We start from the raw sequence: 22,616 nt of genomic DNA on the forward strand, positions 1-22,616 counted from the left end.
ATTTGAGTACTCAGCTGAAATGACTCTTTTTACAGTGTGTTAAATTAACCTAAGTATTTATTTCTGCGATTTTTAGGGCTGTTGGAGTTGTCAATAACACTTGATACGGTCCTTCCCACTTTGGTGAATGCCAGTGCTTCTTTTTGATGCTTCGAATTAGGACCCAGTCTCCCAGTCCAACCAACTTGGTTTCCTGCTGGGAAACATGTTTACTTTCAGCAGATACTTTTAAATCATTTTGTTTCTCGAACAACTTTCTCATGTAATCAGCTAAGTTTGTTTCTTCATCAGAATCAGAATCAGAATCATCTTTATTTGCCAAGTATGTCCAAAACACACAAGGAATTTGTCTCCGGTAGTTGGAGCCGCTCTAGTACAACAGACAGTCAATTTACAGAACACTTTGGGGACATGAAGACATTGACAAAAAACAATTGTGCAAAAAGATGCAGAGTCCTCTAGCACTTAGAGCAGTTCGAGCGAGTAATATTGCAATAGTCCGGTGCAATGACCATTGTGCAAAGGGCGCTGAGACTTCAAGGAGTGTATGCGGTTTAAAGTGACGAGTAGTGCGATAATCTGGGACAATGTTGGTTGTGCAAATGTTACAGATACTCCTCAATCAGTGTGCAAATGGAGCAGATGCTACTCTGGCATGCGTGGCCAGTATATGCAAATAGTGCAGCATGGCGAGACAACTACAGTGAGTGCACGAGTAATACATAATTGGCCCCACAGAAATGTGACAACGAACTCAAGTCAAAAAATTGCCAGCTTGTTGTAATGGAATTATAGGTTAGGTGTTTAAGAAGTTAATCGCAGGAGGGAAGAAGCTGTTGGAATGTCTACTAGTTCTAGTTTGCGTTGATCGGTAGCGCCTACCTGAGGGAAGGAGCCGGAAGAGCCGGTGACCGGGGTGCAGACGGTCCAAGAGGATTTTGCACGCCCTTGTCTTAGTTCTGGCAGCGTGCAAGTCCTCAATGGTGGGTAGGGGGGTACCGACAATCCTTTCAGCAGTTTTGATTGTCCATTGCAGTCGGAGTTTGTCCTTTTTTGTAGCAGCACCAAACCAGACTGTGATGGAAGAACACAGGACTGATTCGATGACCGCTGTGTAGAACTGTCTCAGCAGCTCCAGTGGCAGGCTTGTAATTAGTCAGCGATTGGAATGCACGCCAGACTGATTTTGAGTCGTTCGCGCTAAACTGTTTTTCCAACTTTGCTGCATCAAGTTCCCATTTTTGTTTAAACAACGGAAGTCAATAAGGTCTTCCAAACAATGTTTCGTAAGGTGTTAAACCTGTGGTGCTTGTAATGTTGATGTACATTTTAACGAGGTCAAGACACTGTGTCCATGACCTTCCTGTCTCTTCCATACATTTTTTCAGTCTATTTTTTATTGTCCCATTCATTCTTTCCACTAGACCTGCACTCTGAGGGTGGTAAGCACAATGGTTTTTCAAATTGATGTGGAACATGGTTCCTATTTTATTGATTATTTGATTATTATCGCTGTAAATGGTTTCATTTTTTTGCCATATCTTGGAATGATGTCTTTACATAGTGCTTTTGCCACCATCAGAGCATCAGGTGATTTTGTTGGGAATAATTCGATCCATTTAGAAAATGCATCTATGATAACCAAACAATACTTCTTTCCCTCACTTTGACTTAATTCTATGTAATCCATGTGAATGCGTTGGAAGGGGTATGTAGGCACTGGGAATTTACCTCAAGTAGGTTGTAATTGCCCTTGCGGATTATGTCGTGCACAGATCATGCATGCTCTACAATAATTCTTTGAATATAAATTGAAAGCATAGGTTGTAACGTGTCGATGTATCGCTGCCACCATCCCTCCGATTGAGACATGTGACACACCATGGCTCAATATAGCAGCTCATTTGAATAGGTTCTGTGGAAGTATTTGTTTCCCTTCTGTGCTAATGTAAATTTCTTTTTGTAGTTTTGCACCTTGTTTTTCCCAATAATTGCGTTCTTGTTGTGGACTTTGTTGTTGCATGTCTTTTAGTGTTTGGTCATCTTAGGTTTGTTGTTCAATTTGTTTTTTTCAACCTAAAAATGGTTTATAGGCTACTTCTTTCGCGGCTTTGTCAGCAAATGCGTTTCCTTTAGAAACCTTGTCAGTGCCAGATGTATGTGCAACACATTTACAAATTGCCACTTTTCGTGGATGTTGCACTGCGTGTAATAATTGTTTAAGTAACTCAGCATGTGTTACTGGCTTCCCTGTTGACGTAATCATTCCTCTGTTATCCCAATATTGCGCAAACACATGAACTGTGGAATACGCATATTGGCTATCAGTATCGATTGTAACATCTCTATTTATCATTAGTTTGCATGCCTCGGTTAATGCTACTAATTCAGCAGCTTGGGCAGAGTAATGTGACGGTAGTGACTCAGCTTTTAGCACAATAGTATCAGTTACCACCGCGTATCCTGTTTTTATCTTCCCTCGTTCATCTTTTTTCGAAGAACCATCTACATATAGAACCTGTCCGTCACTTAACGGTTGATCTTTCAAATCACCTCTACATTTAGCAGTTTGTTCAGCCAATTCCTGGCAATCATGCTGCGTGCCTTCATCAGGTAAGGGTATTCGTGTGGCTGGATTTAAGGTTGTGCATCGCTCAACAGTCAAATGTGATTGTGACAGCAAGATGGCCATGCAAGATAAATGTCTTGCAGGTGATAAAAACGCCATATTGGTTTGCAATAGGAGAGCAGATACTGTATGTGGGACTTTAAGAGTTAATGGATGAAATAACATAATCGTGGAACTGTTCTCTCCTGCCATCGAAGCTGCCACAACTGCTCTGACACAATGCGGTAATGCACACGTCACGCTGTCCAATTTAGTCGAAAAATAAGCCTATGGTCTTAGCTTATCACCGTATTGTTGTGTAAGTACGGAGGTCATGTAATAGCTTTTACAATCTACCATTTGAATGAATGTTTTATCATTAAATTTGGAAGGCCTAGCGCAGCACTGGACACGAAATGTTGTTTAATGTCACAGAAGGCCTTTTCTGCCTCTGTATTCCATTAAACAGGTGATGTCATTTTAAGGTTGTCTTTATACATTAATTTTGACAATGGTGCAACAATTTCTGCATAGTTTGGAATCCATGCTCGACAATAATTTGTCAGACCTAAAAATGACATCATCTGTTTCTTCGTCTGTGGTTTAGGATTTTTTAAGATGATAGCTTTCCTGTCTTCTAATATAGTCCTTCCTCCTACACTTAAATCTACATATAGTAAAATTTGGCTCCCTCCTGGGGGAGTGAATTTAGACATGCGTGTTGTCATAACTTGTGAATAAATGGTTGGACTTTCACAGTAACCTTGCGGTAATCTAGTAAATGTATATGTTTTTGGCCTCAAATGTAAATGCAAACCAAAATTGACTGTTCTTTTCTATTGGTACAGAAAAGAATGCATTACTTATGTCCACTACTGTAAACACAGTCGCGTCTGGTCTTAATGAATTTAACAATGTGTGTGGATCTGGTACGCATGCTGCTCTCTGTATTACTGCAGTATTTACTGCCTGTAAGTCTCCAACCCACTTAAGGTGGGGCCTTTTTTACAGGGAAAAATGGGTGTGTTACATGGTGATTCTGGACACTCCACTATAACTCCTGCCTTAATTAGTGCTTCAATTACCGGTTTGATTCCTTCATGTGCGTCTGGTTTTAATGGATATTGACGAATCCCTGGTCTATATTCTGTTTTGGGTCTAATTTGTACTGGTAAAGCCCCTTTAATAAGGCCTACATCAAATGGTCCTGTTGACCATAATTTTTTTTTTTAAACTTGTTTTAATATTTCCTCATCAATTTCAGTGAGGATCATTTGGTCTAATCAAACAGGATGCATGTGTTTCCTTTCATCACCCTGTATTGTCCAAAACATCGCCTTCCTAATTAGGCCAATTGATGCACTGTATTCCAGTTTGTTTTCTATTTGCTGCCAATCATCTGTCTCCTGTCCTTGTTTTACGAATGTTCCCATATGTTTCCACTGTGACTCATAATCTTTGCACAATGAAATGTCTGGGACACTTGTATTTTTATACAGTTCCTTTAATTTGTCTGGTAAAATAATTCCTGCCGCGACTTTTGCTTCATTGTCTGAGTACAGATAATCTACAGTAATTTTATCAGGTGTCGCATGTCGTAACTTTTTTTTTTTTCCTAACACTCTTTCTGCGTGGAGGGCATGATTAACATATTCCTCCAGAGGGCCAGTTGCTAGGTTTATCCAATGTTTATCTACCCATCTGTTAATGTGTTCTTTCGAATTCGCATGTAAAGCATTTTTTAACTGTTGTTGATAAGGGCCCTGAGGATTGGCATCCTCATTCAAGCCGCTGTTTGCTTCATCCAAATTTGTTGAGTTTCTGTTCCATTTAAATGATAGGACTGTCTAAGATTTTCCATTTCCTCAACAAACTGGACAATGTCTACTTTGTAGGGTGTGATGCCGGCTACAGCCTTTTTCACATCCTCATTAGTCCAGGTCCTACAGACCAAAATAGTTTCTTTGTGGTCCTCTTGTACATTTGGATTTGCCACCTCAATCATTGGATATAAATCCATGTCTCCCTCGTCTGTGGTTATATTTGTTATTTTGGGAATGGGAGACAATGTTCCTCCCATAGTTTTAGACCAATTCATTTGTACCCCTCCTGATCGTAAAACTCGTTGAGGTTCTCTTCTTTTTCTCACTTCCTTTTTCTCTTTTAGACGCCATGTTCAGCCAGAAGAATAAGTCCTCATATCCCTCTTTTTTTATTTGTGATATATTATTTTTGTGTCGACACTTTATTTCGTTTGGAAGTTGAACTAATTTTTGCGAATTTAGCTGGCCAGCGAAACCGTATTTGGTTATCCATGTGTTTAAATGTTTTATTTTGGAAGGGTTTTGGAGTTGAACATATTTCCAATTTTTACACGTTAGGCGTTTTTTTTAAATCCGTTTTACTGTTATTTTTTCCCATTTTGTGAATTTGGAAGTCAGTTTATTTGCACCGAGAGTGACCTAAATACTGACTTTATTCAAAATGACAGGGTGACAATGAATGTTTGAGTTTTGGTAATCCTCAAGCTTCTACCTACACGGGGCGGAGGATTCTTGCATCTGCTTCCAAAACCAGTTGTCACTTACAATCCTGTCTATAGATTCATACTTTTACACATTCACATGATACTAGTAAAATCTTTACAAACACACGAAAACACAGAATTTAAGTACGTACAGGACTCCGCCGTCCTCGCGGAATTTGTCGGACTCCGCCGTCCCTCTTTTACTTTGCCAGTGACTAGTATTATACAAGGTTTATTAAACACGGAATTTAAGTACGTACAGGACTTCGCCATCCTCGCGGAATTTGTCGGACTCCGCCGTCCCTCTATTACTTGCCAGTGACTAGTATTACACAAGGTTTATTCTGCCGCAGACATCTTCGTCGCGCAATTCACTCACTCTTTAATCCCTTTTCCTAAAATTTTTTTAGAATTTAGCTCACCAAAGTCGTCTTCAATCCTGTGGATTGTCGTCAACCTTCAGATCCCAGTTGAGGAGAACGAAGACCAGTCCCGGAAAGGGTCTCAATTGCCGTGGCCACGGTCTCTTAACTGGATGTCGGCTCCACAACTGGAATCCTCGGGTGTATTGACATCCGGCTCGAAGGACCAATTTAATGTTGGATTTATCTTACCCAACATTATAAAAAATAGACACAAATGGAATGAAGACGGTGGTTTCTTTTTCTCATGAGGAGGGCGTATGGGGCGTATCAGATTACAACCTCTCATCACGCTCGAAACAATCTCTCCCGTCGCTCCTGTATTTATTTGAAATAGGGAGGTTTTACAAGAGCTACAAGACACAACACACTAAGCTACAAGACACAATACACTAAGGGTAGGGTTTCAAGGTGAAGACATGGGACCAACACCTGCCACGTCCCGGCCACGTCCTTGGTCAAGACGCCCTTCTCTCTGATGATTCCTGCTGAGTCATCTTGAAGGCGAGACATCTTCCTTTCTCAAAATCGTCCGTAATACTAATGCAAGCTAAGCAAATAAATGATAACTTCTACAATATATTTAACAAATGATTAGAGAGCAGAGTGGTGCAGCGGAAGCGTGCTGGGCCCTTAACCCAAAGGTCGATGGATTGAAACCATCCTCTGCTATCTGGAGCTCGTTCTCTGTTATCGTATGTCTGCTCATAGGATGTTGTGGAACTGCTCTCATTTAATGTCTTACTCTTCGTGAGAAATATTGTACAATTAAGACTTGTCAACTCATTGGCTGAGGCCCACGGGAAGCGATCCTTTCCTCAAGTCACTTCGTACTGACAAAAAAATGTGTCCTTTAGTCACTGTTCTGTCAATTTAAAATCACTATGTCAGTACTCATAAAGATGGCACGACAGTTCAGCGTGAAAGACAAAGGTAATGACATTAAGGCGAACTCTTTCAGGGGAGCTAATATTTTACGGCGACACGCAAACAGTCCAAACAGAACGGCAAACAGCTCGACCTTTTTGTGGTCAAAAATACGTATTGTCCCAAAGTGGCAGTGGTGGGATTTGAACCCACACCTCCTGAGAGACTGGAGCTTAAATCCAGGACCTTGGACCGCTCGACCACACTACCTGCAAACCCCATATTTTTAAGGGGAATTTTTTGATAAATATCAGCCCGACCAAACGGTCGGGCTTACATGGTATGGTGACAAAACTTTTTGTAGTGTGACATAAGCCAGGGCAAACGATTTGGCCCTGCGACCCCAAAATGAAGTCTGGCAAATTGGATTATTTTTTGATATCTTCCGTGTAGTGTGACATATCAACGACAACTCTCCGACAGCGCAACTTGACAGAGACCAGTAGGATTGCATATTCTGACCGGCGCATCACCTGCCGTGCTTACCGTTGTCAACATACTTGCTCGCTGTTAACAACAAACCAGTTTACCGAAGCTTTCGGGCATGATTCGACGGAACGCCGGCATGTTTACGTGCAACTGTATGTGCTTGCGCTTGCTAGGGTACATAACATTTTGTTGCCTGCTTGCGAGCCATATCGTATGAAAAGTACTTGAACATACCTCGTGTTGACCGGTGACACGTTTTCTGCTTCCAACTCTCGAATATATATATATTATATATTTTATATATATATATATATATATATATATATATATATATATATATATATATATATATATATATATATATACTCAAATGCTCTCATTGATACTACTCAAATGCTCTCATTGATACTACTCAAATGCTCTCCTTTACACTACTCAAATGCTCTCATTTACACAACTCAAAGGCTAACATTGACACTACCCATATGCTCTCATTGACACTACTCAAATGCTCTCATTTACACGACTCAAATGCTCTCATTTACGCTCTGATTTACACTACTCAAATGCTCTCATACACACGCGTCTAGCTCTCATCAACACTACTCAAATGCGTTCACGCAAGCATGTCAATCACATTCTCGCACACATCACTGGCATTTACGAGTTCATGTCAATCATGCTCACACGTGAATAGTGTAAATCTTTTATTAGGTAGTTCAATTCAAAAAGTTAAATTATAGAGATGAACTGTACACTGCACGCACTCAGAGTGAAGTATTTCATATTTAAAATATGTATTATTTTGATGATTGCAGCTCATAGAAAATAAAAAAAATTCTCCGTATTGAGAAACTAAAATATAACGAAACGAAATAGTGAATTCATTCAAGAAATCGTGATTTTTTAACGTAGAAATTAGGCTGGAATTTGCCCTCCGAAAAGTACTTCAGCGTTTAATCACTGTATGAGTACTGAAAAAAAACTTTTCAAATATATTCTAATTTATTGAGAGGTACCAATATTTAATAAAGTCATGTAATATTTGACTCTGACTGGAGTGCGCAGCTATGCTACGAGTTTTACTACGACAATTAAATTCCTTCTTTCCCTTTGGACACCTCATTAGGTACACCGGCGCAGGGGAGCTTCAACGCGACTATCCGGCCATCCTGCCTGCAACGAAACGTATACGTTTCAGATTGTAACGCAGCAGTGTTGAAACTCTGCCTTGAGTCCAGAAGTAAACACACGTCCACTGCGCTTTAGCCCAAAAGGCACATATATTCGCCAGAATTCGCGACCGAATAATGCCATCTCGCTCTTGATAGACGAGCCAGCCTGGTACTACGTCATACACGACACGGCTTCTGATTGGCCGACCATGACGTCATATCCTACAGCACTTACACATTAAAAACACAATAATTGAAACACAATAATCAATAAGCATATGACATATATTCATTAAAAATATATATGTATGTACTATACAGTATAATGCTATGTAACGCTACTGCTTAAGTTAGGCTTACTAATGCACTTTATCGCTGTTGGTCAATGCCATATTTTATTTTGAAACCACTTTTCAACTCATAAATACACGCTCACATACACGCCTCAAATGTTTGCACACATACACCTCAAACACACTCACATGAACATGTCAGGTCTATTCACATACCATCCTCAAATCCATTCATAAAATACACTCAAATTCTTTCACATTTCCATCTCAAATGCTCGCATACATACTTTATTTTAAGATCGATAGATAGATAGATAGATGTGATCATGATATGGAAAATATTAAGGTTGCCCTTTTTATTTTAGAGAAAAGAGGTTTGAACAGTGTTGTTACATGTGTATCAGTGCACAACCAAAGGATTGAGAGACAATGGGCAGAGCTCAATAGAATTGTATCCAGACACTTTATAAATCTCTTTAACTTCATGGAGGAGCATGGGGTACTGGATTCGCTGAATGGACTACATCTATTTTGCCTGCACTATGTGTATCTGCCAAGAATTGATAGAGCAACAACTGAATTTATCAATCAACGGAACAATCATGGCCTCTCTACACAAGGGGGTGGCATGCAGGTGTTATTAACAATGCAGGAATCCATCCAGGTGTAGTTGTCACGCGCGACCAAATACTGCACACCCCTGCCCCTTCTTCTGGAATCCAATAGTTCACCCACCGTGTACACTGGCTCACCATCAACCACCCACGGAGGAGGAGGAGGCACCGCTGGAGGACACAGGGGGCTGGAGGAAACCGGTTTGAGCAAGGAGACATGGAATACCGGATGAACTTTCATGGTGGGAGGAGCCGAAGTTTAACTGCCACCGGGTTAACAACAGAGTCAATTTCGAAAGGCCCAATATACCGAGGACCCAGTTTTTTAGAACCCCCGGCCAAATGCAAATCTTGTGTGGACTACCAGACATTCTCACCTGGACGGTAGGGAGGAGCTGAGATCCGATGACGATCAGCTAACTGCCTGTTGCGAGCCTCAGTACGGGACAAGGCCGCCCTCGCATCCCGCCACACCCGATGAGCCCTTCGGAGATGGACAGACGGTACGACCACCTCCCTCTCCTGAGAAGGGAACAACGACTGGTAACCGTATGCAGTCATGAATGGCGACCGTCTGGTAGCAGAGCAAACGAGGGTGTTATGGGCATATTCCACCCAAGGCAGGTGAGAAGACCATGAGGAGGGGTGCTGATGGCAAACACAGCGAAGAGCAGCCTCCACATCTTGATTCGCCCTCTCAGCCTGGCCGTTGGTCTGCGGGTGGAAACCGGATGAACGACTGGAGGACGCCCCCAGCGCTTTGCAGAACAACCTCCAGACCCGAGAGACGAACTGCAGGCCCCTGTCAGACACCAGATCAGCAGGAATACTATGAACTCGGAAGACATGGTCGACAAGGAGATTAGCAGTCTCAGAGGAGGACGGCAGCTTCGGCAGAGTAACGAAATGGGCCATCTTGGAAAATCTGTCGACAACACTCAGGATGACCGAGTTCCCTCCAGACAGCGGAAGCCCCGTGATGAAGACCAAGGCGACGTGGGACCAGGGGCAGGAAGGAATGGGCAGTGGACGAAGAAGACCAGCTGGAGGACGATGGGAGATCTTGCTACGGGCACACACTGAGCATGCCGAAACATATTCTTTAACGTCCCTGCGTAGTCCCTGCCACCAGAACCGTTGGGAAATGAGGAAAAGTGTCCGACTGACCCCAGGATGGCAAGCGACTCTAGAAGTGTGTCCTCACTTCAACACCTCTGGACGTAAAAACGACCGGAAAAAACAATTTGCCATCAGGAACACCTCCCGGGGCCTGGACGTCCTCCACCTTCTTCTCAACCTCCCACTGAAGCGCTCCCACCACCTGGGTCCCAGGTAGAATGGTCTGCACAACATGCAGCCTAGACATGCAGCCTAGACAAGGCGTCAGGTTTGCCATTCTTCAACCCAGGGCGGTAAGTGATGATGAAGTCGAAACGGGTAAGGAACAGGGCCCAACGTGCTTGACGGGGGTTGAGTCTTTTAGCAGTCCGGAGGTAAGACAGGTTCTTGTGGTCGGTGAAAACTTGAAAAGGTTCCCTCGCACCCTCCAGCCAATGCCTCCACTCCTGCAGCGCCAGGACAATGGCCAGCAGCTCTCTATTTCCCACATCGTAATTGGCCTCTGCAGGGCTCAGGCGCCTAGAGAAGAAGGCGCAGGGGTGCAGCCTCTGGTCGACCATGGACCTGTGGGACAGGACCGTCCCAACACCTGAATCAGATGCGTCCACCTCGACAACAAAAAGGAAGGTCAGGATTAGGATGATTTAACACAGGAGCCTTCACAAACAATTGTTTAATATGATCAAAAGTCACTTCTGCCTTAGGGGTCCATACAAATGGTATTTTATTGGAAGTAAGTCTAGTCAGAGGTCCCAGTTTAAGGCTGTAATCACGTATAAATCGCCTATAAAAATTAGCAAAACCCAAAAACCTCTGCAACTGCTTCCTTGACGTTGGAGTTGGCCAATGAACCACAGCCTGGATCTTGGCTGGATCGGCCCGAAGCTGGTCCTTCTCCACAATGAACCCCAAAAACTGTACCGACTCCGCATGGAACTCACACTTCTCAGCCTTGACGTAAAGACGGTTTTCCATCAAGCGCTGCAACACCATGCGGACATGTTGGCGATGTTCACGTAGATCACGGGAAAAGATTAAGATGTCGTCCAAGTACACAAAACAGAATACATTTATCATGTCCTGGAGCACATCATTAATAAGACACTGAAACACAGCGGGTGCATTTGTGAGTCCAAAAGGCATGACTAAGTACTCAAAATGACCTAATGGAGTATTGAACGCAGTCTTCCACTCATCTCCCTCCTTCATCCTCACCAGGTGATAGGCATTTAGCAGATCTAATCTTGTGAACACCTTTGCAGACTTCAAAGGGGCAAACGCCGAGTCCAACAGCGGGAGAGGACACTTATTTTTTATCGTGATGTCGTTAAGACCCCGGAAATCGACACAGGGTCGCAGGGTCCCGTCCTTTTTATCGATAAAAAAAAAATCAGGCGCCCACTGGTGACGATGAGGGACGAATCAATCACAGCAGCTGCTAAGTCTGTACAGTGGACAATTTAGAGTTTCTATCACACTGGAGTCTACAAAACACTCATCAGCTCTGGAGTCAATTAACGCGGAAACCTTCACACTGCCACCAAATCCCGATACTTCGCCCGGCAATTGTAGTCTCTTGTTGTTCGATCCAGCTCTCAATTCACCGGGTACCAAGTCTTCATCAAAATACTCACACGATGAGACGTTCTTTCCGGAGGCAGAAGGTGCTGTCACCACCACCTGGCCGCTCTGCTTGGAACACAAAGAGTCACTTCCCCGTGAAGGTCTCGCCATGCAGGTGGATACCTTGTGTCCTTGTCGGCCGCAGTACAGACACGCCCCCGCTCTCATGCGTCTCCGACGTTCAGTGTCCGCCAGTCGCCCCCCACCGAGTTGCATCGGCTCCTCCACGGCCAGGGCTGGCTCCCTCGTCGACGCCGAGGTGGATCGGGGAACACAGGCGGCGTCTTCCATGGCGGACGAAAAATGTCCCGGGGAAGCGGACTAAAAAAAAATGCGCCGTTCAGCTGCCCGCTGTCTTTCCCTCAGTCGATTGTCCAGTCTAATAGCTTGTCCGATCAATTCCTCCAAATTAGTGGTCTCGTCCCTGGCCGCCAACTCATCTTTGACGGCAGGACAAAGTCCCAGACGAAAAAATGCCGCTCAACGCAACATCGTCGAATCCACTCTCTGCTGCCAGGATGCGGAACGAAATGGAGTATTCGGCTACTGACAAGTCCCCCTGGGAATGGTTCAACAACCGGCTACCGCCTTCTTGCCGTTGACGGGGTGATAAAAAACTCTCCTCAGTTCAGATTCGAATGCCGGGAAGGAGGAACGTAACGCTGGGTTGGCCCTGCTAACCGCCATCGCCCACGATGCCGCGTCACCCGTAAGTACACTCATTATAAAAGCAACCTTCGTCTTATCCTGGGCATACGTGACCGGATGTTGGTCAAATACTACATTGATAAATAAATTGACCGCAGCCGCCGAGCTCCCCAGCATAACGAGGTGGATTTGGGAGTCAAGCTTCCCTGGCGGGTGGCACCGCGGCCACCGTGTTGGTGGCGGGTGCTTCTGCCAGAACCGGAGGTAATCCAAGTGCACACACCTGATCAACCTGAGAACTCAGTGTACTGAGATGGGTCGTTAACGCAGTAATTGCCTCCCTGAGCTCGTGTAACGATGTCTCGTGTCTTCCTGACAAATGTCCCTGACTTGCCAACTCGTGGTGAAAAGAGTCTGAGTTTGTGGGATCCATTTCTGGTCGGAATATTCTGTCACGCGCGGCAATGCCATAAGGACAGATATAAAAAAAATAGACTCCAGGTCAGAGGTCCGAACAATTTTAATTAAATGGCAGCGCATATGATGGCGAGACATACGAAACAAAAGGAACTCACAACCAGAGAGAATCAAAAACAGATAACGCAGGGAGACACGACAAACGGTCCGTGTGGTATAATTGTATTGAGCCTAAATTTGGACAGCGGTCAGAACGGCGGCAAACACAGGGCAAAAACTAGTGAATATTCCGACGCCCACACACTGTCACGGTGCCCCCTAAAAAGGCTGATGATTACAATGCATGACAGGTGCGTGACCGATGTCCACGCCCACCCAGACACTGCAACACAAAGAAAAACAACTTGAAACACAGGGCCACAGGTCCATAGTGGTACACTCGCCTGACTTTGGTGCAGGCAGCGTGGGTTCAGTTCCCACTCAGTGACGGTGTGAATGTGAGTGCAAATGGTTGTCCGTGTCTATATGTGCCCTGCGACTGACTGGCGACCAGTTCAGGGTGTCATCCGCCTTTTGCCCGAAGTCAGCTGGGATAGGCTCCAGCGCCCCGCGACCCGAACCAGGATAAGCGGTGTTGAAAATGGATGGATGGATGGAATCCATCCAGCCATTAACCGTGTCTTTGATGCTAATAACTACTTTGGCGTTGATCAAGAAGGCCCATTACCTGAACTACAAACTAATAATAATGTGGTGATTCCAGAAATTAATAAAAACATGGATGACATTACAATGAATGGTTCAACAAGTGAACCCACTCGAAAATGATTTCGAGTAGTTTGTGTGTGTGTGAAAGCATTTGAATAGTAAGTCTGAGAGCTAATCCTGAATAATGTCCCTCACGGCCCCTCATACTCAAGGCATCCAGCTCGCAATGCTTGGAGTCGAGCTGCCACACTCTGCTGCTCCACATTCTCGCTGGGAACAGACATGGCATCAAGAATAGAAACGGGGGTTTCATTTCTCTGTGGCTCATTGGTTTATGGGTATGATTCTTGGTTTGGGTTCGAGAAGGTTCTGGACGAGCCCTCCTTCAAAACATTGTTTGTAATCTATTTGCTGCATTTTTAACTACCTTGTCGTACGGTGGCCCATGTGACAAGACATGAGGTCATGAGCTCCTCAGTGTTGTTTGTTGTTCTTGGGGTATGATTCTCATTTGGGGTGTGAGCGATTCCTCGTGGAAAAGGCCTCCAGTACCATCACACGGTGGCCCATGTGACAAGTAATGCGGTCTACTGTGCATGCAGTGGCTCATTGGTCTAGAGGTATGATTCCCACTTTGGGTGAGAGAGGTCCGGGTTTCAGTTCCCGGATGAGCCCACCTAAGGAAACTTCTGTGGTGGATGAGTATCCTGCAATATTAAAAGTGTGTCCTCTTCAGGTGGCCTGTGTAATAAGCAAAGGGGTCATTTAGGATTCATGTTTTGGTTGATGGGTATGATTCTTGCTTCGAGAAGCTCAACAGTGTATTTTAAGATCTGTGGTTATTAGCTTCCTTGTCATATAGTTGCCCATGTGACAAGTTATGAAGTCATCTGCTCTTCTGTGTGGGTTGTTGGTCTCGGGCTGTACTTCTCACGAAGAGCAGGACAGCAAGAGGTCCCGGGGTTGAAATCCCCTGACAAGCTCTCTTTCGAAATGTCAATGGCCAGGCATCCTTTGCATTTCAAACTGCCATTGTCACACAATGGCCAGTATGACAAGTGATCATGTTTTTCATTTCTATGTGCCTTGTTGTTGTTGCGGTATGCTTCTCGATTAGCTGTGGGTGTGAGAGGTCCAATTTTCAAGTCCCACAAGAGCCCTTTTTTAAAAGTTGACTAGCAAGAGATATTACTGCTTTGCCTCTGGTACTCCAAATTTCCTGAATGTCAGAGTGAAAGAGGCTGATATAATTGCAAAAAGTGACTGCCAGACTCACATCTAACTGATTTATGGGGTTGTTTTACTTTCTGAGCAACTGGGTACTGGGTTGGTGCTAGTGGTGTGTGTGGTTTGTCCCATTGGTCTCGGCAGAGGTATGATGGGTAAAATGGAATCTGGAATAGTGGAACAATTTGTGATAGTATGAGAAAAAGAGGGTCAGACCTGAGTTTGTTGCTGGTGCTTTGGTGAGGGCACCCTGCACAGCCATAAGGGTGGTGTTCCTCCGTGGAGAACAACCACGGAGACCTTCAGACGCACCACTATCGCCTTCACGAGACACCAGCTGGAAATTCATTGTGGACATTGTTAGACTGTGGATATTTGTACACAATGAACACTATGTTCTGACCTGATAAACTTCGCTGACTACTTTCTGAAGGGCTTGGTTCTCAGCCTGGAGGACTTTCATCTCTCCTTTGTCTTTGCTTCTGCTCGTTTCCTGAGCAGGAAACAATGCTTTGAGACCAGACTTCAACAAATTTTACTCATCCACCAAAGTCTCACCATTCTGTCCAGACTAGAGTCCTTCTTGCTGTTTTGGCTGGGGAGTTGCTTCACTTCATCCGTCAGCTCCATGGTCTTGAATCAGATATGGAAAAAAAAAATACTCACATTATCTTGTTGGGTTGGTTGTATGGTGGTATATTGTCGATCAGTGCAACTAATGTTGAGGCCAATGTTTTCATAGGCGGGGGTGCTAAAGGACCTTTTTCTTTGTTGACAATAAACAGCCCCCATTGCTTTACCTGGAATTGAGTTCCACTTTTTCCTCAACCCAGCACTGCATGGTCTCCCGTAGCTTGTCCTTCAGCTTCTGCTCCAGCACCGACACCTCCGCGCCACCGGAAGTGCTCTCCTGTGTGACCCGGGCCTAGAGATGGCGACAGGCCGCGCAGAAAGCTGGTCTGCAGCGGCGCACTCGCATGTCGGACAGTGTTCTGGAAGGCCACCTTCCATTGATCCAAGGCCCATTGATCTTCAAATGCAGCCCTATGGGGGGCACAAGCCAGTGCAAACTGTAGGTTTGCCAAGCCCGGATAAATGGAGAGGGTTGCGTCAGGAATGGCATCCGGCTTAAAACTTTGTCAAACAAATATATTGATATATTGTGTGTCCAGGAGACCAGGTGGAAAGGCAGTAAGGCTCGAAGTTTAGGGGCAGGGTTTAAATTATTTTACCATGGTGTAGATGGGAAGAGATATGGAGTTGGGGTTATTTTAAAACAAGAGTTGGTTAAGAATGTCATGGAGGTGAAAAGAGAATCAGACCGAGTGATGAGGCTGAAACTTGAAATTGAGGGTGTTATGTATAATGTGATGAGTGGCTATGCCCCACAGGTAGGATGTGTCCTCGAGGTGAAAGCGAAATTCTGGAAGGAGCTAGACGAAGTAGTTCTGAGCATCCTAGACAGAGAAAGAGTCATGATTGGTGCAGATTGTAATGGACATGTTAGTGAAGGAAATGGGGGTGATGAAGAAGTGATGGGTAAGTACGGCATCCAGGAAAGGAACTTGGAGGGACAGATGATGGTAGACTTTGCAAAAGGATGGACATGGCTCTAGTGAACACTTTTTTCCAGAAGAGGCAGGAACATAGGGTGACCTACAAGGTCAAGGAAAGGAATACATTGAGATGTGACACAGGGCAAAGGTAGAGGTGGCAAAGGACAAACAAGAGGCATATGATGACATGTATGGCAGGTTGGACACTAAAGAAGGAGAAAAGGATCTACACAGGTTGGCCAGACAGAGGGATAGTGATGGGAAGGATGTGCAGAAAGTTAGGGTGATTAAGGATCCAAGATGGCGCCTACCAGTGTGGTCGCCTCGGTAACGCGCTCTCTAGTATTGTCTTTGTTTTTGTGTTTTTCGTCCGTCTTTGGAGACCCTACACGACTCACTTACACAAGGGGAGACCTGCTAACCATCAAGGAGGCTACTCCGGACTTTCTGTCACCAACTTTCGATAATCCGCTCAGTTTTGTCCCCGAGTTACTCACCAGAGCGGCGTCCACGGTGTTCGGCGCATGGAGGCGGAAGCGGCGCCACAGAGGGAAACGAGCAGGCATTCAGGTGAAACTCCGCAAAAGAGGACACAGATTGGCGTTCCTGTCGATCCACCTCGCGAATGTACGCTCCCTATCCAACGAAATGGACGAGCTTCATCTTCTGTTATAGACCAGTAAAGACTTCGGACGTTCCGCGGCCATGTGCTTCACGGAGACCTGGCTTTGCGACGCTGTACCCGATGGCGCCGTCATGCTTCCCGGCTTCAACATTCATCGAGCGGACCGCGACATGGAATCATCGGGGAAAAACAAAGGGCGGCGGGATATGCCTCCATATCAACGAAAAATGGTGTACGGACGTCACGGTGCTCAGCACACACTGCAGCCCGCATTTGGAGTCGCTGTTTTTGAACTGTAAACCATTCTACTCGCCACGTGAGTTTGCATCGTTTATACTGGCTGGAGTCTATAATACACCTCAAGCTAACACGAACGCCGCATTGCTAACGCTCGCCGTCTAATACTTTAGACCACTGCTACACTACGGTAAAAAACGCATACCGTGCTATACCTCGTGCAGCCCTGGGCTCGTCTGATCACTGCTTAATTCACTTAATACCGACGTACAAGCAAGAACTTAAATGTGCGAAGCCTACAGTGAAAACAGTCAAACAGTGGACCAATGAAACCAAGATGGAACTTCAAAGCTGTTTAGACTTCACAGACTGGAGTGTCTTTGAAAATTCAGCTGGCAGCCTGGATGAATATACGGACACTGTCACATCCTATATCAGTTTCTGTGAAGAGGTTTGTGTACCAACAAAATCATTTCGGACATTCAACAACAACAAGCCGTGGTTCACTGCTAAACTTAAGCAGCTTCGCCAAGCTAAGGAAGATGCATATCAGAGCGGGGACAGGGCCCTGTATAATCGAGCTAGAAACCAGCTTACTAAAGAAATTAACATTGCAAAGTTGGAAAAACAGTTTAGCGCGAACGACTCAAAATCAGTCTGGCATGCATTCCAATCGCTGACTAATTACAAGCGACTATCCCCCCAAGCTGAGAAGAATAGCACACTAGCCAACGACTTGAATACCTTCTACTTGCAGATTTGAAAAGGACAGTTTCACTCCACACACCCACCCGGCCGCACCCGCGACCACAACCAGCACCTCTGACTTCTGCGTTAATCATCCATGAACAGGATGTGAGACGCATCTTCAAACAACAGAAGATTAACAAAGCGGCAGGACCGGACCATGTGTCCCCATCCTGCCTCAAAGTCTGCGCGGACCAGCTCGCTCCAGTCTTCACTCAGATCTTCAACAGATCTTTGGAAATATGCGAAGTTCCATCCTGTTTCAAACGCTCCACCATCATTCCAGTCCCCAAGAAACCTGCAATCTCTGGTCTGAATGACTACAGGCCTGTCGCTTTGACATCTGTGGTCATGAAGTCCTTTGAACGTCTCGTGCTGGACCACCTCAAGAGTGTCACAGGTCCCCTGCTGTACCCCCTGCAGTTTGCCTACCAAGCGAACAGGTCTGCGGATGATGCAGTCAACATGGGACTGCACTTCATCCTAGAACACCTCGACAGTGCAGGGACCTACGCTGAGGATCCTGTTCGTGGACTTCAGCTCAGCGTTCAACACCATCATCCCTGAACTCCTTTCAACCAAGCTTCTCCAGCTCAGCGTCTCACCTGCCATCTGCCAGTGGATCTACAGCTTTCTGACGGACAGGACACAGCAGGTCAGGCTGGGGGAGGCCACCTCATCCACACGCAGCATCAGCACTGGGGCGCCCCAAGGTTGTGTCCTCTCTCCGCTGCTCTTCTCTCTCTACACGAACGACTGCACCTCAGCGAACCCGACTGTCAAGCTCCTGAAGTTCGCAGATGACACCACTGTCATCGGCCTCATCAAGGACTGGTGACGAGTCTGCATATCGACAGGAAGCGGAGCGGCTGGAGCTGTGGTGCGGCCGACACAACCTGGAGCTGAACACGCTCAAGACGGTAGAGATGATCGTGGACTTCAGGAGGCATCCTTCGCCACAGCTGCTCCTCACGTTGTCCAGCTGCCTTGTGTCAACCGTCGAGACCTTCAAGTTTCCTGGGAATTACAATCTCTCAGGACCTGAAGTCGGCGACCAACATCAACTCCGTCCTCAAAAAGGCCCAGCAGAGGATGTACTTCCTGCGGCTTCTGAGAAAGCACGGCCTGCCACCGGAGCTGCTGAGACAGTTCTACACAGCGGTCATCGAATCAGGTCCTGTGTTCTTCCATCACAGTCTGGTTTGGTGCTGCTATAAAAAAGGACAAACTCCGACTGCAACGGACAATCAAAACTGCTGAAAGGATTGTCGGCTACCCCCCTACCCACCATTGAGGACTTGCACGCTGCCAGAACTAAGACAAGGGCGTGCAAAATCCTCTCGGACCGTCTGCACCCCGGTCACCAGCTCTTCCAGCTCCTTCCCTCAGGTAGGCGCTACCGATCAAAGCAAACTAGAACTAGTAGACATTCCAACAGCTTCTTCCCTCTTGCGATCAACTTCTTAAACACCTAACCTATAATTCCATTACAACAAGCTGGAAATTTTTTTTGACTTGAGTTCGTTGTCCACATTTCTGTGGGGCCAATTACTGTATTACTCGTGCACTCACTGTAGTTGTCTCGCCATGCTGCACTATTTGCATATTCTGGCCACTCATGCCAGAGTAGCATCTGCTCCATTTGCACACTGATTGAGGAGTATCTGTAACATTTGCACAACCAACATTGTCCCAGATGATCACACTAACTCGTCACTTTAAACCGCATACACTCCTTGAAGTCTCAGCGCCCTTTGCACAATGGTCATTGCACCGGACTATTGCAATATTAGTCGTTCGAACTGCTCTAAGTGCTAGAGGACTCTGCATCTTTTTGCACAATTGTTTTTTGTCAATGTCTTTATGTCCCCAAAGTGTTCTGTAAATTGACTGTTTGTTGTACTAGAGCGGCTCCAACAACCGGAGACAAATTCCTTGTGTGTTTTGGACATACTTGGCAAATAAAGATGATTCTGATTCTGATTCTGATTCTGATCTGTCAGCCGATCCATCACCACTGCACAAAGGAAGGGGCTCAGGACTGATCCCTGATGCAGTTCCACCTCCACCTTAAATTCGTCTGTCACACCTACAGCACACCTCACCGCTGTTCTGCTGCCCTCGTACATGTCATGTATTATTCTAACATACTTCTCTGCCACTCCAGCATTCCGCATGCAGTACCACAGTTCCTCTCTGGGTACTATGTCATAGGCTTTCTCTATATCTACAAAGACACAATGTAGCTCCTTCTGACCTTCTCTGTACTTTTCCATCAACATCCTCAAGGCAAATAATGCATCTGTGGTACTCTTTCTCGGCATGAAACCATACTGTTGCTCGCAAATACTCACTTCTGTCCTGAGTCTATCCTCCACTCCTCTTTCCTATAACGTCATTGTGTGGCTCATCAACTTTATTCCTCTATAGTTCCCACAGCGCTGCACTTCACCTTTGTTTTAAAAGAAGTAAAAATGGGCACCAGGACACTTTTCTTCCATTCCTCAGGCATCTTCTCACGCACTAGAATTCTATTGAACAAGCTGGTCAAAAATTCCACAGCCAACTCTCCTAGATGCTTCCATACCTCCACAGGAATGTCATCAGGACCAACTGCCTTTCCATTTTTCATCCTCTTTAATGCCTTTCTAACTTCCCCTTGACTAATCATTGCCACTTCCTGGTCCACCACACTTGCCTCTTCTACTCTCCCTTCTCTCTCATTTTCCTCATTCATCAACTCCTCAAAGTATTCTTTTCATTTAGCTAGCAAACTGCTGGCACCAGTCAACATATTTCCATCTCTATCCTTAATCACCCTAACCTGCTGCACTATCCTTCCCATCTCTATCCCTGTGTCTGGCCCGCATGTATAGATCCTTTTCTCCTTCTTTAGTGTCCAACCTGCCATACATGTCATCATATGCCTCTTGTTTGGTCTTTGCCACCTCTACCTTTGCCCTGTGTCGCATCTCAATGTATTCCTTTCACCTCTCCTCGGTCCTCTCAGTGTCCCACTTCTTCTAAGCTAACCTTTTTCCTTGTAGGATTTCCTGTACTGTTGTGGTTCCACCACCAAGTCTCCTTTTCTCCTTTCCTGTCAGAAATACACCAAGTACTCTCCTGCCTTCCTCTCTGATCACCTTGGCTGCAGTGGTCCAGTCTTCTGGAAGCTCCTCCCATCCACCGAAGGCCTGTCTCACCTCTTCCCAAAAAGCTGCACAACACTCATCCTGTCTCAGCTTCCACCACATGGTTCTCTTCTCTGCCTTTGTCTTCCGAATCTTCCTCCCCACCACCAGAGTCATCTTACAAACCACCATCCTATGCTGTCTACCCACACTCTCCCCTACCACTACCTTACAGTTGGTAACCTCCTTCAGATTACATCATCTGCACAAGATGTAATCCACCTGCGTGCTTCTACCTCCGCTCTTGTAGGTCACCCTATGTTCGTGCCTCTTCTGGAAAAAAGTGTTAACTCCAGCCATTTGCATCCTTGTTGCAAAGTCTACCACCATCTGTCCCTCCAAGTTCCTTTCCTGGATGCCGTACTTACCCATCACTTCTTCATCACCCCTATTACCTTCACCAACATGTCCATTACAATCTGCACCAATTACGACTCTCTCTCTGTCTGGGATGCTCAGAACTACTTTGTCTAGCTCCTTCCAGAATTTCTCTTTCACCTCTAGGTCACATCCTACCTGTGGGGCATAGCCACTTATCACATTATACATAACACCCTCAATTTCAAGTTTCAGCCTCATCACACGATCTGATACTCTTTTCACCTCCAAGACATTCTTAGCCAACTCTTCTTTTAAAATAACCCGACTCCATTTCTCTTCCCATCTCCACCATGGTAAAATAATTTAAACCCTGCCCCTAAACTTCTAGCCTTACTGCCTTTCCACCTGGTCTCCTGGACACACAATATATCAACCTTTCTCCTAAGCATCATGTCAACCAACTCCCGAGATTTTCCTGTCATAGTCCCAACATTCAAAGTCCCACATTCAGTTCAAGGCTCTGTGTTTTCCTCTTCTCTTTCTGCCGAAGAACCCGCTTTCCACCTCTTCTTCTTCTTTGACTTCGACCCACAGTAGCTGAATTTTCAACGGCGCCCTGCAGGTTGACGGCGCCGGTGGCAGCCGTTGTTAACCCGGGCCACGACCGATCCGGTATGGAATTCTTTGGATGAACGCTCATATTTGTTTGGCAAAGTTTTAAGCCGGATGCCCTTCCTGACGCAACCCTCTGCATTTATCCGGGCTTGGGACCGGCCTACAGTTTGCACTGACTTGTGCCCCCCATAGGGCTGCATTAAAAAATCTTGCGTTGGCCGGGAATCGAACCCAGGTCAACTGCTTGGAAGGCAGCTATGCTCACCACTATACCACCAACGCCTGCGTCTATACCACCAACACCTGCATCCTATATATGCTGCTGATATAACCACTGACCATTTTAAATCATGGAGTGAGATTTTTTGAAACTGAAACAATGTCCAAGCAGAAACCCAATAAAAAGATATTACAAACAAAAGAGCTTCACAAAACATGTGCAAGTATAGTCTCAATATTAGTAGATACAGTGTCAAAACAAATTTCAAAACAGTCAAATTAAAATCGCAAAAAAATATTCAAGAGCCCAGCCCATCATAAAATACAACCACACAAAAACACACACACACATAAACAAGCACACAATG

The 22,616-nt window shown here is 45.4% G+C and overlaps 2 non-coding genes across 2 annotated transcripts; both read right to left on the bottom strand.

The window, feature by feature from the left end:
- Nucleotides 1-6,612: 6,612 nt before the first annotated feature.
- On the bottom strand, nucleotides 6,613-6,694 carry trnal-uaa (transfer RNA leucine (anticodon UAA)). Its single transcript has one exon. It is a non-coding gene; the product is annotated as a tRNA-Leu (tRNA).
- Nucleotides 6,695-22,239: 15,545 nt separating this feature from the next.
- On the bottom strand, nucleotides 22,240-22,311 carry trnag-ucc (transfer RNA glycine (anticodon UCC)). Its single transcript has one exon. It is a non-coding gene; the product is annotated as a tRNA-Gly (tRNA).
- Nucleotides 22,312-22,616: the final 305 nt, after the last annotated feature.

Source organism: Phycodurus eques, unplaced genomic scaffold (assembly GCF_024500275.1).
Source record: "Phycodurus eques isolate BA_2022a unplaced genomic scaffold, UOR_Pequ_1.1 contig_147, whole genome shotgun sequence".
Classification (NCBI taxonomy): Eukaryota; Metazoa; Chordata; class Actinopteri; order Syngnathiformes; family Syngnathidae; genus Phycodurus; species Phycodurus eques.